Genomic DNA, 13,971 nt, shown 5'->3' on the forward strand with positions numbered 1-13,971 from the left:
AGAGCCTCTGACCTGTGAAAACGGCCGAGAATATCATAGGGGTCTCCCTACTATCCATTGTGGACATTTACCAGGAACGCTGCGTACACAGGGCTCTTAGTATTGTCAAGGATCCCACCCTTCCCCCCAGCATCCTCTTTAACTTTCTACCATCAGGCATGAGACTCCGATGCTCAAAGACAAGAACAGTCAGGATGAGGAACAAATTCTTTCCTTAGGCTGTTAGGCTTCTGAACTCCCTGTCGCATTGCTTTCGAAGTGTCAACAGTTAGTACCTTACACGGTTTAATTTATGCACTTTACTTTGTTTATTTAGGCTTAATTCATTTGTAGCTTGTATTCTGACTTTCCTAAGTTATTGGGTGTTATATCTACTACTGTGCTTTACACCCTAGTCTGGAGAAACACTGTCTCGTTTGACGGTATACAAGTATATCGTTCAAAGACAATAAGTTTGACTTTACTTGGCCAATATATAGGATGCAGCAAACTGCTTCAAACTGATGCTAGGACAACATGCCAATGGGCAGAGCCCTCGCTGCCTACAACACTGCCAACTGAACTACAGGATGTGCTGTGCCTCAGGAAAATGAGTCTGTTGAACAGGATTGTGCAAAGGGATTGGGAAGTCAGAGCATCTGTGAGAAAATAAATCAATATCTTCAAACCTTTGGCATTAAGTGAACCTAGTGTTTGCTGGTTAATTATAAAAGTAAATTAGTTTTTGGAATGACTGGAATAATCCCACATACGAGGGGTGATTGATATGTTAGTGGCCTAAGGTAGAAGGAGTCAATTTTAGAAAACATAGCACATTGAATTTTCAAAATAGTCCCCTCCTACATTTACATACTTAGTCCAGCGGTTGTGAAGCATACGGATCTTGGGCCTCCAGAAAATGTCCACAGCAGGGGTGATTGATAAGTTTGTGGCCTAAGGTAGGAGGAGATGAGTTATACAGCTCTCGTTACATGCACATGTGGTTCAACTCTTTGAGTGATCATGCAGAAAGTTTGAAGGTACTAACTCATCAGTTAATAACTCTTCAGGGGTGAATGATAAGTTTGTGGCCTAAGGTAGAAGGAGATGAATTATTAACTTCAAACTTTCTGGACTAAGTGTGTAAATGTAGGAGGGGACTATGTTGAAAAATAAATGTGCTGGGTTTTCTAAAATTGACTCCTCCTACCTTAGGCCACGAACCCATCAGTCACCCCTCGTATAACCCCGGTTAGATAGCAGTAAAAGTTGGTGGTGTGTTTTCATTTTTTGGATGCACTAGATTTGATTGGGTGAACTCATGTATCATTCTGTTGGATCCAAACAACCAAGGGAATCACTCCCAGAAGCTGAATGTCTCCATGTTTCAATGCAGGACCTTTGTAAATAAACCATAGCTTGTTGATTTTTTGTTTTCTGAGTCCTAATGTACTCATTAAGGTTAAAATATAAAAATAACTCTAGAAATCTGAAATAAAAATGGAAAATGCTTCAAAAACTGATTAGACTGCATCCATCACTAAGGACACCCACCATCTGGGATATGCCCTCTTCTCATTACTAACCTGAAGACCCACCCTCAATGATTTAAGAAACAGCTTTCCTTCGGATTTCTGAATGCTCCATGAGCCATGAACATTAACTCATTATTCCTTTCCTTGAACTATTTATTTGAAGTGATTTTATGCTTTTGCATTGTACTGTTCCGGGAAAGCAACAAGTTTGACAACATATGCAAGTCAACAATAATAAATCTGATTTGATTCAGATTCTAGGCAGCATTTATGGAAAGAGAAAAGGTGTTAATGTTTCAGTACAAAGACGTTTCTTAGAACTGTAGTTAGTTTCATTTGCATAGATGGTGGAGAGGAATAGGTAGAACAATGGAGGTATACCTTTGATAGAGTGAGACCAAGTAGGTTAAAGTGGTGGTTACAAACAGATTATGCTAGTTTTGATTGTGTTGTTTTATGAGAATGAAAGTGAGCCAGAATCACAGATAGATGACAGACAAATTGTGATGCAGCTGGAAAGAGGTAGTGAGACACCTAAAACTGAAGACTTTGACATTGAGTGTAGCCAACTTCAACATGCCTGGACAGAAGAAGAAACTTTGGTCCTCATTGTAACATTGCAGGAGGCAGAAAGGTCAGTGGGGGTGGCTGGTAGAAGTGGGATGCTAGACATAAGAACACACTGTAGAAAGTATCCTGACCATTTGTATCATCGCCTGGTATGGCAATTCCAACACCCAAGAGGCTGCAGAATGTATGGACACAACTTAGGCCATCACAAGCCAGCCCTCTCTGCCATTGACAACATCTACAGGAGGTGCTGCATCACCATACTGATGCACATGACAATAAACTCAATTTGATTTCACTTGCCAGTTCTTGCAATGCCCCTTCCTCTCACCTGTTTCTGCTAGCTCTCTCCCCTCTATCAAGACTATAAGACCATAAAATATAGGAGCAGAATTGGGCCATTTGGCCCATCATGCCTGCTCTGCTATTTCATCATGGCTGATCCATTTTCCCTCTCAGTCCCAGTCTCCTGGCTTCTCCCTGTATCCCTTTATGCCCTGTTCTTTCAGTCCAAATGAGAGGTCTTGACCTGGAATGTTAACTGTCCATTTCAGATTTTTTTTTCCAGAATTTACTGCTTTAATTTCAGATTTCCAAAGTCTTCCTTTTTAACCTCTATTTTCAAAATCCCATTGACCGTCCGTCAGTGGAAGAAGCTGGAAGCCAGCTTCTGGAACTTGCTAATATGATTGTAGATTAGGAAGCCCTGACCTGACCACAGTTCATTACTTTTACAGGACCAATACCACAAGAGACATTTATAACATGATGGGAAATCTAACAATAAAAGTTATGAGAAATTAAAGGAAAAGAAACCAGGTGTTTCCTGATGTTTCTGTTGGATTAGTACCAAGGCAGAGAGTAGATTCTTTCATTCTTCTCTGAATGTAGATGACATTTTCCTCAACAAATACATTTACCCTCCAAAGGACACCAGTCCTTTTCCAAAGGGTGGGCAGAAGAAGGTGAAAATACTGGAAAGCTGAAAGAGAAGTGGAGTAACAGAATCAGAATCAGGTTTATTATCGCTGACGTATATGGTGAAATTTGTAGTTCTGTGGCAGGAGTACAATGCAATACATAAAAAGTTATTATAAATTACAATAAAACATATAAAAATAGATAAATAATGCAAAAAGAGCAAAATAGTGATGTTTTCATGAGCCTGCGGACCATTCAGAAATCTGATGGCAGAGGGAAAGAAGCTGTTCCTAAAATGTTAAGTGTGGGTCTTCAGGCTCCTGTACCTCGTCAGTGATCTGAGTATGAAGAGGGAATTTCCTAGGCGGTGAGGTTACTTAATAATGGATGCAGCCCCCTTGACGAACACCGTTAGATGTCCTCGATGCTGGGAGGCTTGTGCCCATGATCGAGCTGGCCAAGTCTACAACCTTCTCGAGCCTCTTTCGATCCTGTGCATTGGAGCCTCTAAAGCAGACAGTGATGCAACCAGTCTCAGTGCTCCCCACCATACATCTGTAGAAATTTGCTGGAGTCTACGATGACATACCAAGTCTCCTCAAGCTCCTAATAGAGGTTAGCTGCTGGCATGCCAACATCAATACACTGGGCCCAGGATGGATCCCCTGAGCTGTTGATGCCCAGGAGTTTGAAACTGCTCACCCTTTCCACTGCTGATCCCTCAACGAGGACTGGTGTGTCTTCTGCTGACCTCCCTTTCACAACCAATTCCTTGGTCTTGCTGATTCTGCAAACTGCACTGGTGCAATCAGTGAATTTATGGATGGAGTTTGAGCTGTACCTTGCCAGGCAGTCATGAGCGTGGAAGGATTAGAGCAGTGGGCTAAGCACAATTCCTTGATGAGTGCCTGTCGGCGAGGAGGAGATATCACCTCCGATCCAACTGACTGTGGTCTATCAATGAGGAAGTCGGGATCCAGTGGCAGAGGAAGGTACAGATGGCCAGGTTTTGGAGTTTGTTGATTAGTACTGAGTGGTTGTTGGTATTAAATGTCAAGCTGTATTCAACAAGTAGCACTCTGACATGTGTATTGCTGTTGACCAGGTGCTCCAAAGCTAAGTGGAGAGCCAGTGATATTGCATCCTCTGTAGACCTGTAGTGGAAGTAGGAAAATTGCCATGGGTCCAGGTCCTTTCTTAGGCAGGAGTGAATTCTAGCCATGAGCAACTCTCAAAGCACTTCATCACAGAGTGATACTGGGCACCAGCCCAGCAGGCAGCTCACCCTGCTCCTCTTGGTCACTGGTATGATTGATGCCCTTTTGAAGCAGGTGACTGCAGCAGTGAGAGGTAGAAGATGTGTTTAAACACGCCAAGCAAATGATCAGCACAGGTCTTCAATACCCTACCAGGAACACCATCAGCGGCCTTTTGAAGTTCACCCTCCTGACAGTGACACCCAAGACAAAGATTATAGGGTCACTAGATGCTGTGTATTCAAAGGTTAAAAGGTTCAATTTAATGTCAGAGAAATGTATACAATATTCATCCTGAAATGCTTTTTCTTCGCAAAACATCCACGAAAGCAGAGAATTGCCCCAAAGAATGAACGACGGTTAAATGTGAGAACCACAAAGCTCCCCCCAGCACCCCCTTCTGCGCATAAGTGGCAGCGAGCAATAATCCCCCCCTTCCCCCCGCCGGCAAATCAAAAAGCACACCTGCTACTGAGTACAAGCATGAGCTAAGCGATAGTAAAGAGGCAGACCTTGCAGTTACCCCAGAGACTATCGCATTTCATCTGGCATTCGGCAACTCACAGGTTCTCTCTCTCCCTGGCCAGGGAGAGGGAGGTGTCCCCCATTTTCACAGCCAGCGGAAGACATAACAACAACCTATTAATTTCCGATATTAAAAAGTCCGTTTCGTCGCTTTTTACTTCATAAAAAGTATGGAGACGATTGTGGAATTGTAATGATGAATAAGGTTCATGGGTCCTGCTAGTGAGACAGAAAACATGACTGTGAGTAAGTATATTAATCATTTATTTACACACGGTAAAAATTTGACCAAACATTGATGTTCCCCAAGTTGCAGAAGCTACAAAGCTGAATATTCAACAAGCATTCATTCAACAAACACACTTAGCTTAAAGCATGCATGGAGCATACCTTCCCAAAGGTCATATGTACCTCTTGCCTTAACAAAGGACATGAGAGAGAGAGAGAGAGAGAGAGAGAGAGAGAGAGAGAGAGAACCTCCCACATGTGCTCTCTATAACCCAGGATATTTGAAACTGGACACCAGGCAACTAACCAATGGGAAAAGCAGCTGCAGTTTCTAAACTAACCAACCATGACAAAACGACTTTCAACATTCAGAGTAAGCCATGCCCCCCACAGGACACACCACCCCTCGAAAATTGCAAACGCAATGATCCAATCCACAGACTCTTGCAAGCTCCCTAGTTACATATAAAGCACAAAAGTACAATACCCAGTACTGTAAACCCAATAGTCTCCTTCCATTGTACCACAGTAGTCGATCAGCCTCCCTGCGCCCCAAAAGGCCACTAGCCCCACCCTGGAGTGTATTAGCTAATGAGCTGGACCCCAGCAGGCTCCCTCTCTTGCTTCTCCTGACAGTACTTCCTCCACGTTGCATAGAAGGTGATGAGTGGGGACCCCTTCGCCTGCTCCTCTGGGAGCCCAGTTTTAAGCAATGCTAAAAACATTTTTTTATGGGATATGTGGGATCCCACACTCCCCATCTGCCTATACGACTTCCATACCAGGCTGTGTGCACCCTTTTCTACATACTCTAAACCTTGTAATAATTGAATCGCTGTACTTACACGATGACCAGCAGCTGGTGAGATTAAAGACATCACGACCTCTTTTATTGGAAAAACTGCTTCGATAACCATGTGTCCTATCATTCCAGAAGTTCATTCAATATTCTCTGGTGGGCTACCACTATCGCGTTATAATTCTGTGATAAGAGCCCACTGACGTAGAACTTTGGTACCCTCCTCTACTGTACTCCGTTCCATTTGGGGTTTTAAATTCCATTCAGTAAGAGTGGGATACCTAAGAGCCATTGCTTGAACCCATAGTGATGCATTCTGCTTAGAGAAAGCAAGCAGTATTCTCAAGGCATTATTGACTGTCTGCTGGGACGATAGGCTCCCTAAGGCACCCACCTCTCTCTTAGATAGGCTCACACCTGTAACCTCCTCATCCCATTTCCTCAATAACCACACAGCCAAAGAGTCCTCAGACTTCTGTCTGTACCTATCTCCTAACTTCGCAAATTCCTTAGCAGAGATTTCTTTGATCTCTGTTGTCCTAAAGATGCCCATTGTACTATCCCCACACATCCTCTTCTCCCTCCCCCTCCTGAGAGGAAGAACAGTCTGAATGTGTGATCACTGGCCTGGCCCATACTGTTTTGGGTACAGAAGGGAGAGGGTGATCATTTTGAGGGATAAATCACGCTAACCTCTCTCCCTCATTTTCATCATCCTGCCAGACATCCGCATCCCCCAGCCCTACAGTAGGATCATTGCCTTGCCGCTTCATGGGTCAAACAACAGGGTCGGGCTGTCAATCACCTAGGCATGCAGTGGCTAAGTGCTGTAGCTTAATTAGCAGACAAGCTATCTCTATATTCTTATTCCCCAACTTTGAGCCCTACCCTGTGCCATCAACAGAACAATACAGCACTGAGTGAGAATGTCCAATTGATTTTTCAGACTGGCAATAGTTTTATGCGGATGTCTTACAATTGCCGCAAACAGCCAGAAAGCATCCAGCCGGCTATCCTTCCTCCTGGGAAAACCCAACGCTGTCAGTATGGAAACAGTGCGGCATTCCATTTCAACCCCGGGAAAATCTAACTGGTCTGACCAAACTACCAGCATTCCATAATCCATCAGTAGGCTAGCGAGACTTCTGAAGCCTCCACCCTGGGACTCCGCATCTCTCAAACAGAGGGTCCACTCTTTAAAATAAACTTCTGAAGATATGCATCTATGCTTAAAAAGCTGGACCCTGCTTGTTTGCTGTGCCTAAATGTAATGTTTAATAAGATTTGCAGGCCTGGTAAGTGAGTCAGAAAGCACTGACTACAAATGAGTATATTAATCATTTATTTACAAACAGTAAAAATTCAACCAAACTTCCACGTTTTCCAGGTTACAGAAACTACAAAGCTGTTTATTCAACAAACGTACTTTGCTAAAAATGCACACAGCATACCTTCCAAATGGTCATGTGCACTGCTTGCCTTAAACAAAGGAAGAGAGAGAGCGAGAATCTCACACACATGCTCTCTATATACCCAGGATATTCAAAACTGGACACCAGGCAGCTAACCAATGGGAAAAGCAGCTGCAGTTTCTAAACTAATCAACCATGGCAAAATGACTTTGGACAGTCAGAATAAGACTTCCTCCCACCCCAATAGAACAGGAGTGAAGCATCACAGCCATTTATGCTGTTGGATTTCGCCTTATAGGACGTAGTGGCATGCAAACTGTCGCAGTTGTTGTGCATCCAATTTTATTTCTAACTTTACGCAGAATTGCTTTTTATCTCTTACGATGGACTTCTTGTATGATTCTGGATTGCCAGTCTTGAACACCACTGATCTAGCCCTTAGCAGACTGTGAATCCCCTGCCTCATGCACAGATTTTGGTTTGGTCTGTTAGCCTGGTATATTCTTGAAGGCACACACTGTTCCACACAGGTCTTGATGAAGTTGGTGATGAATATGGCATGTCCATTGAGATCTGAAGATGAATGTGGTTCAATCTACTGATTCAGAGCGGTTCTGTAAGCACTACTCTGCCTCTCTTGACTATACTACTGGTGCTGCGGTCACAATTTCTGCCTCGGTGCTGGGTGGTCGCACTTACCAAAGTGTGACATGGGACGCCACGGTAAGCATTCTTCTTTGTGGTGCAACCGTGATCTTTTTGTACACAGGTGACATGTTCTTCATGTTCTTCAAGCTGCTCTGGAACGATCGGGAAGGATCAGCATGTGCTGTCTTGTGTTTGCTGATCAGGATGCTCAGTGCCTTCAGTGACCTTGGCCAGGGCTGGAATGTACACTGCACCAGGAAGATGGCGGAGTGAGAACTCTCTCAACCGAGAGAATAATAACACTTGCCTACCTGATGTTCCAAGTCAGCAGAGCAGGACTGAGACAAAAACACCACAGTGAGTTAATCATGAAGCAAGCACCACCATCTCTGCCTTTACCTGCCACTGCTGTTTGATCCATGTGTGTTGGAAGGTGGAGCCCCTGAGCTAGCACGCTGTGTCTAGGTGCTGGGGGTGAGCGAAGTACACAGCAGTCCCTGATGTGCCTCTGCTACTTGCTCTGAGGTCTTCAATTTTAATTTCCAGAACTGTACTTTGGCTGGGAAGACAGCAGGGAGGCTCTTGTGTTTCAATTTATCTGCAGCCTGGCAGCCACCTTCCCTGAGACAATGTAGGCTTCAATGGCTGTTCTCACTCCCTGGCTGGTCCGTAGTCCCAAGGGCGCCAACTTTATAAAATCATAGTTTCTTTAAATAACTTGAAACAATGTTACTCCTTCAATATCTGCGGCTACACATTTCAGCTACAATAATTCTGAATGGGAATACAGTACTTAATGATTAATTCCCTTCGGTTGGCAAATGGAATGTTGGCCTTCATTGCTAGTGGTTGAATTGAAGAGCAGGGAGGTTATGCTGTAACTGGATAGGGTACTGGTAAGGACACATCTGCAGTTCTGGTCTCCTTACTTGAGGAGGATATACTGGCTTTGGAGGCAGTGCAGAGAAGGTTCACCAGGTTGATTCCAGAGATGAGGGGGTTAGACTATGAGGCGAGATTGAGTCGCCTGGTACTGAACTCGCTGAAATTCAGAAGAATGAGAGGAGATCTTATAGAAACATAAAATTATGAAAGGGATAGATAATATAGAGGCAGGAAAGTTGTTTCCACTGGCAGGTGAGACTAGAACTTGTGGACATAGCCTCAAGATTTGGGGGAGTAGATTTAGGATGGAGATAAGGAGGAATTGCTTTTCCCAGAGAGTGGTGAATCTGTGGAATTCTCTGCCCAATAAAGTAGTGGAGGCTACCTTAATAAATATATTTAAGACAAGGTTGGATAGACAAGGGAGGGGAATTAAGGATTATGGGGAAAAGACAGGTAGTGGAGATGAGTCCATGGCTAGATCAGCTATGATCTTATTGAATGGTGGAGCAGATTTGTCAGGCCAGATGGCCTACTCCTGCTCCTATTTCTTATGTTGGGAACTGCACTCTGCCACTATTTTTTCCTTGTGCTAGAAACTCTGCAGGTCAGACAGCATCTGAAGAGAGAAATATAGTTCATGGTTTAGCTCAGAGACCCTTCATCAGAACTGGGAAAAAGAAGTTTAAAACGTATAATGTTATGTCCATTAGGGTCTCAGAAATTCACTCTTGAATTCGCAAATCACTTCCAAAATGTTTGAGGTACGGAATAAAAAACTGCTCTTTTTGAAAACAAACACAAGATGTATTGGAACTGAACTAGTTTGAATTAAACAGGGTGCCAGTTCACAGTGTGCCACTTCAGGGATTTGCTTTGGGAGGAAACAAGACCATCACTTTGATACTTGCACAAGGTTAGTTTATTAATCATCTAGCTAATTTAACCAGTTTGCCTATCAATCACACATCCATGGGGGCAATTCTGTTGAAAGAAAAATTTCCTGTAGGAATGTGTCTGTATGTAGAACAGGAGATTAAATGGAATAAAAGTTTGTAATATGAAAAATTCTGATAGGTACTGTTTTCTAGGAACGCAACCTGTTCATGACATAGGAGTACATTGTAACATTAAGTTGTAGAGAAGATGGTGAGAAGGATTGAAAGGCTAAAGGTGAAGTCAGATCAAATGGGTGGATGAGAATTTCTGAGGTAGACCAAGATCGAATAGGTTGGTGGTGCAATTATGAGTTGATTATGCTTTTGTCTATGGTTCCAGCCCCCCTGTATACTTCCATTTTCTTCACAGCCTTCAGCAACACTCACATCTGACATGAAGTCTGCCTCTCTGCCTGGCCAAAACTGAAGATATCTAATGTGATTTTATTGGTGAAAAGGACATTCTTGCTCTCTGTCTGGTATGATCACTCAAGTGGGCTTCACTTTGCTTGCTGATTTAATCTAGCTGTAATACCCATTCTGTATTTTAGATGTACAGTTTAAGAAGCAGTGAGTTACAAATCATTAGCATATAGGTGAGTAATTACAAAGACAAGTATCTTTTTGGCCTTGAATGCAAGAAGGTCCTTGAACCAACTGGCACAACTCAAATCATTAGAGTTCAGCAACACTATGATCACTTTGCACTAAAATGGACATTTTTTTCCAACTGTGTTCTTTCCTGAAAAAACTAATTTATGTTTTTCTTGTGGATGCTGCTTATATGGGTTTGTGACGCTGCTGCAGGTTTGTTTTTCACTGTGTCTGTCCTTACACGTGTACTTTGCATGTGACAGTGAACTCGGCTTTGAATTAGAGTTTGGGGCTTTGTAAATAGAGAAGCTTTATTATAATTGTACAGGGTGTTGTACAATGTATTCACCATCCACTACCCTAACATTCACTCATTCCACCACCATCTCACCAACCCACAGTGTGCACCACCTATAACATACACTCTGACTGCACCTCCCAAACCCACCACCTTTACCCCCAAGGAAAAAACACCTGCAGATTCCCCTCCAAATTGCACACCACCTTATTTTTGAAAGCTATCACGGTTCTTTCACCATCACCGGGTCTAAATGCTGGAACTCCCTCCTCAACATCACCTTTACTAGAAGGACCTCAGTGCTCCAAGGACGTGATCACTTCTGACCATTCAAGAGCAACTGGGATCGACAATGCTTACAACACACTCATCCAGTGAAGGAATAAATAATCAAAAAGGCCCACATTTCGTCCCCATGGTGGGGAATAATTCAGATGCTAATTCATTAACAATCAGAATGTTAGCCTACTACTACTTCTGCATCTCTCAACTCTGTCAGAGCCATCAGAACTTCAGAGTTATTGAATAGCAGACAGCAGATAGTGGATTATTGGAGTTTTTCATGCAACTTTAAGGGGATTGGTACCTGATTCATAAGAGACTGTATTTCATACAACCGGCTGTAGAATGATTTCTGGCACATTTCCTTCCTTGAAGGGATACGGTATTTTGTTCAATAGAACTTTGCTCCAATGACTGACCTTGCTTAAAAAGCTCAGGAAATTCTGAAAAGTGTTGCAAAATCAGGGAAATCACGTCTCAGAAAGACCTGGCACCTGGCTCTGATACTCACTTTTGGGAATCCCCTAAGGGTACTTCTTCCAATTCTCAATCAATATCTGAAGCTGTGGCTACTGTAAGCTCCCACCTTCTTTTAGTAAATGGCTTGCTACGTGCCAGAATTGGACTCTTTGTCTGGAATCTGCTCATGCTTCACATCCTGTGGGGATTTTCTTGTTATCGCCAGTCAGGCAGCCATTTCTTGGTGGCTATTGAAAGAGACCAGACATTTTGGCATCAAGAGATAGACAGCTAAAAATTTATTTCCTCTTCTCAATTAGGCCTAGCATAATAGTGAAGTCATCAAATTGGTAATTGGTTTATTATTGTCATAAGTGCCGAGGTTCAGTGAGAAGCTTTGTTTTGCATGTTATTTCATCACATCAGTACTTCAGAGTAGTACAGAATGTTGAATAAAGTGTTGCTGTTACAGAGAAAGTGCAGTGCAGAGAGACAATTAGGTGCAAGGCCATATTGAGGTAGACTGTGATGTCAAATACACCTTATTTTTCAATAATTAGATAGCTTGGTGCTATGTGCTTTCAGGCTTTTGTATCTTCTTCCCCAATGGGGTGGGGGGGGGGAGGAAGAAGAGAGAATCTCCAGGGCTGGGTGGGCTATCCGATTGTGTTAACTGCTTTACTGAGGGGGTGACAAGTGTAGACAGAGTCCATGGATGGGAGGTTGGTTTTTGTGATGTGTTGTGCTGTGTCCATTTCTTGCAGTCTAGGAAGAACAGTTGCCATACCAAGCTGTAATGCATCCGAATAGACTGTTTTCTGTGGTGCATCTCTGCGAATCGGTGGAGGTCGATGGAGACATGTCAATCTTCCTTAGTCTCCTAAGGAAGTAGAGGCACTATTGTAACTTGTTGGCCATGGTGTCTATGTGACTAGACCAGGATGGGGCTATTGGTGGTGTTCACTACCAGTAAATTGAAGCTCTCAGCCATCTGAACCTTGGCACTGTTGATGTAAACAGAAACATGTGTAATGCTCCTGCACGCACCTTTCGGAAGCCAATGACCAGCCCTTTTGTATTGCTGACTTTGAGGAAAGGTTGTTGTCGCCGTGCTTGGCACCAGGCTCTCTTCCTCCTTCTTGTACTCTTGATGCTTCATTATTTCAGATTTATAACATTACAGTGGCCTCATCTGCAGGCTTGTAGATGAAGTTAGGAGTAAATCAAAGCAGCAAGAAAGAGAAATCTTTTATAAATCCTCATGGAGGGGTAATAAATGTGAGCAACACATATCTCCTGAGAAAAAAGGAAGTTTGAAAGGAAAGATTGAATTTAAATTCCCCAGCTCCAGCGTTGGAACGTAAAACTTGTGATGGCAGATCACCAAGTACAAAGAAAGCAATTCAATCTGCAACACTAACTTTTTCTCTCCACAGATGCTGCCTGGCCAGTCCTTCCCCAACCATCAGGCAGGAAGTACAGAGGTCTGAAAAGGCTCACCACCAGGCTCAAGGAGAGCTTCTATCGACTGTGTACGACTTTTGAATGGACTTCTTCTATGATAAAGATGAACTTTTGATCTTTCAATCTACCTCCTTGCAGCTGAGTTGTCTGCCTGCACTGCACTTTCTCTGTAACCATAAGACCATATTGTGCATTCTGATATTTGATTTTCCTTTAACGCTACCGCGTGTACATATTTGTATAAATATTATGCAAGACAAAGTTTTTCTCTGTACCTCTGTACATATCACAATAATATATCTATTACCAATTAATCATCATCATCAAGCACCATGCTGTTTGATGTGGACGAACATGGTTTTCCATCTGCCGGGGCAGATGTTTCTGCAGAAGTGGCTTGCCATTGCCTTCTTCTGGGACAGTGTCCTTACAAGACGGACAAACCCAGCCATTATCAATACTTTTCAGAGGTTGTATAAACAGGACTTGTGATACCAGTTAGTACCAGAGCTAATCAGGACAGAAACTGGCCATTTGGCCCTTTGTGTCCATGCTGATCATCAAGTATACTTTTACTCCCAATTTCACTGGTCCACAGCCTTCCATGCCTTAGTGATTTAAATGCTTGTCCAGATACTCCTTAAATGTTTTTAATTGATTTACATATAGAGTTTTATAATTTGAAAGCAGGCTCATTGTCTTCACTGGTCCATGCCGACCAAAGTAATCCCATTTGCCAATATTTGGCTGATATCACTCCAAACCTTTTCTACCCATGTGTCCTCCTGAATGTTACTTAAACGTTGTAATTGTGCTTGCCTCTTCAGCTTTCTCTGGCAGTGTGTTGCATATGGCAGCCTCTGTGTGAAAAACCTGCCCTTCAGCTCTCATTTAAATTTTAACCCTCTCAATTTAAACCAATCTCCTCTACCCTGAATAAAACTATGACCATTTACTTTATTTATGTGCCTCATGATTTTATGAGAGGCCACCTCTCATCCTCCTTCATTGCAGGGAAAAACAGTCTCAGTTTATCCAGCCTCTCCTCATTATTCAAACCCTCCATTCCTGGCAACGTCATCCTTTCTGCACCCCTTCTAGCTTCATCACATCCTTTCTATAGCACAGCAACCAGAACTGCAGACAATACTCCAAGCTGTGGAAGTCTGTATCTCCAC

General features: G+C 43.0%; 1 long non-coding RNA gene across 1 annotated transcript in view; it reads left to right on the plus strand.

The window, feature by feature from the left end:
• Positions 1 to 13,696, plus strand: part of LOC132400332 (uncharacterized) — a 154,498-nt gene extending 140,802 nt beyond the window's left edge. The window contains exon 3 of the long non-coding RNA XR_009514227.1: positions 12,766 to 13,696. This is a non-coding gene — a long non-coding RNA (uncharacterized LOC132400332). The remainder of the gene's footprint in view (positions 1 to 12,765) is intronic.
• The last annotated feature ends 275 nt before the right edge of the window (positions 13,697 to 13,971 follow it).

This window comes from Hypanus sabinus, chromosome 10, assembly GCF_030144855.1.
Source record: "Hypanus sabinus isolate sHypSab1 chromosome 10, sHypSab1.hap1, whole genome shotgun sequence".
NCBI classification, from domain to species: domain Eukaryota; kingdom Metazoa; phylum Chordata; class Chondrichthyes; order Myliobatiformes; family Dasyatidae; genus Hypanus; species Hypanus sabinus.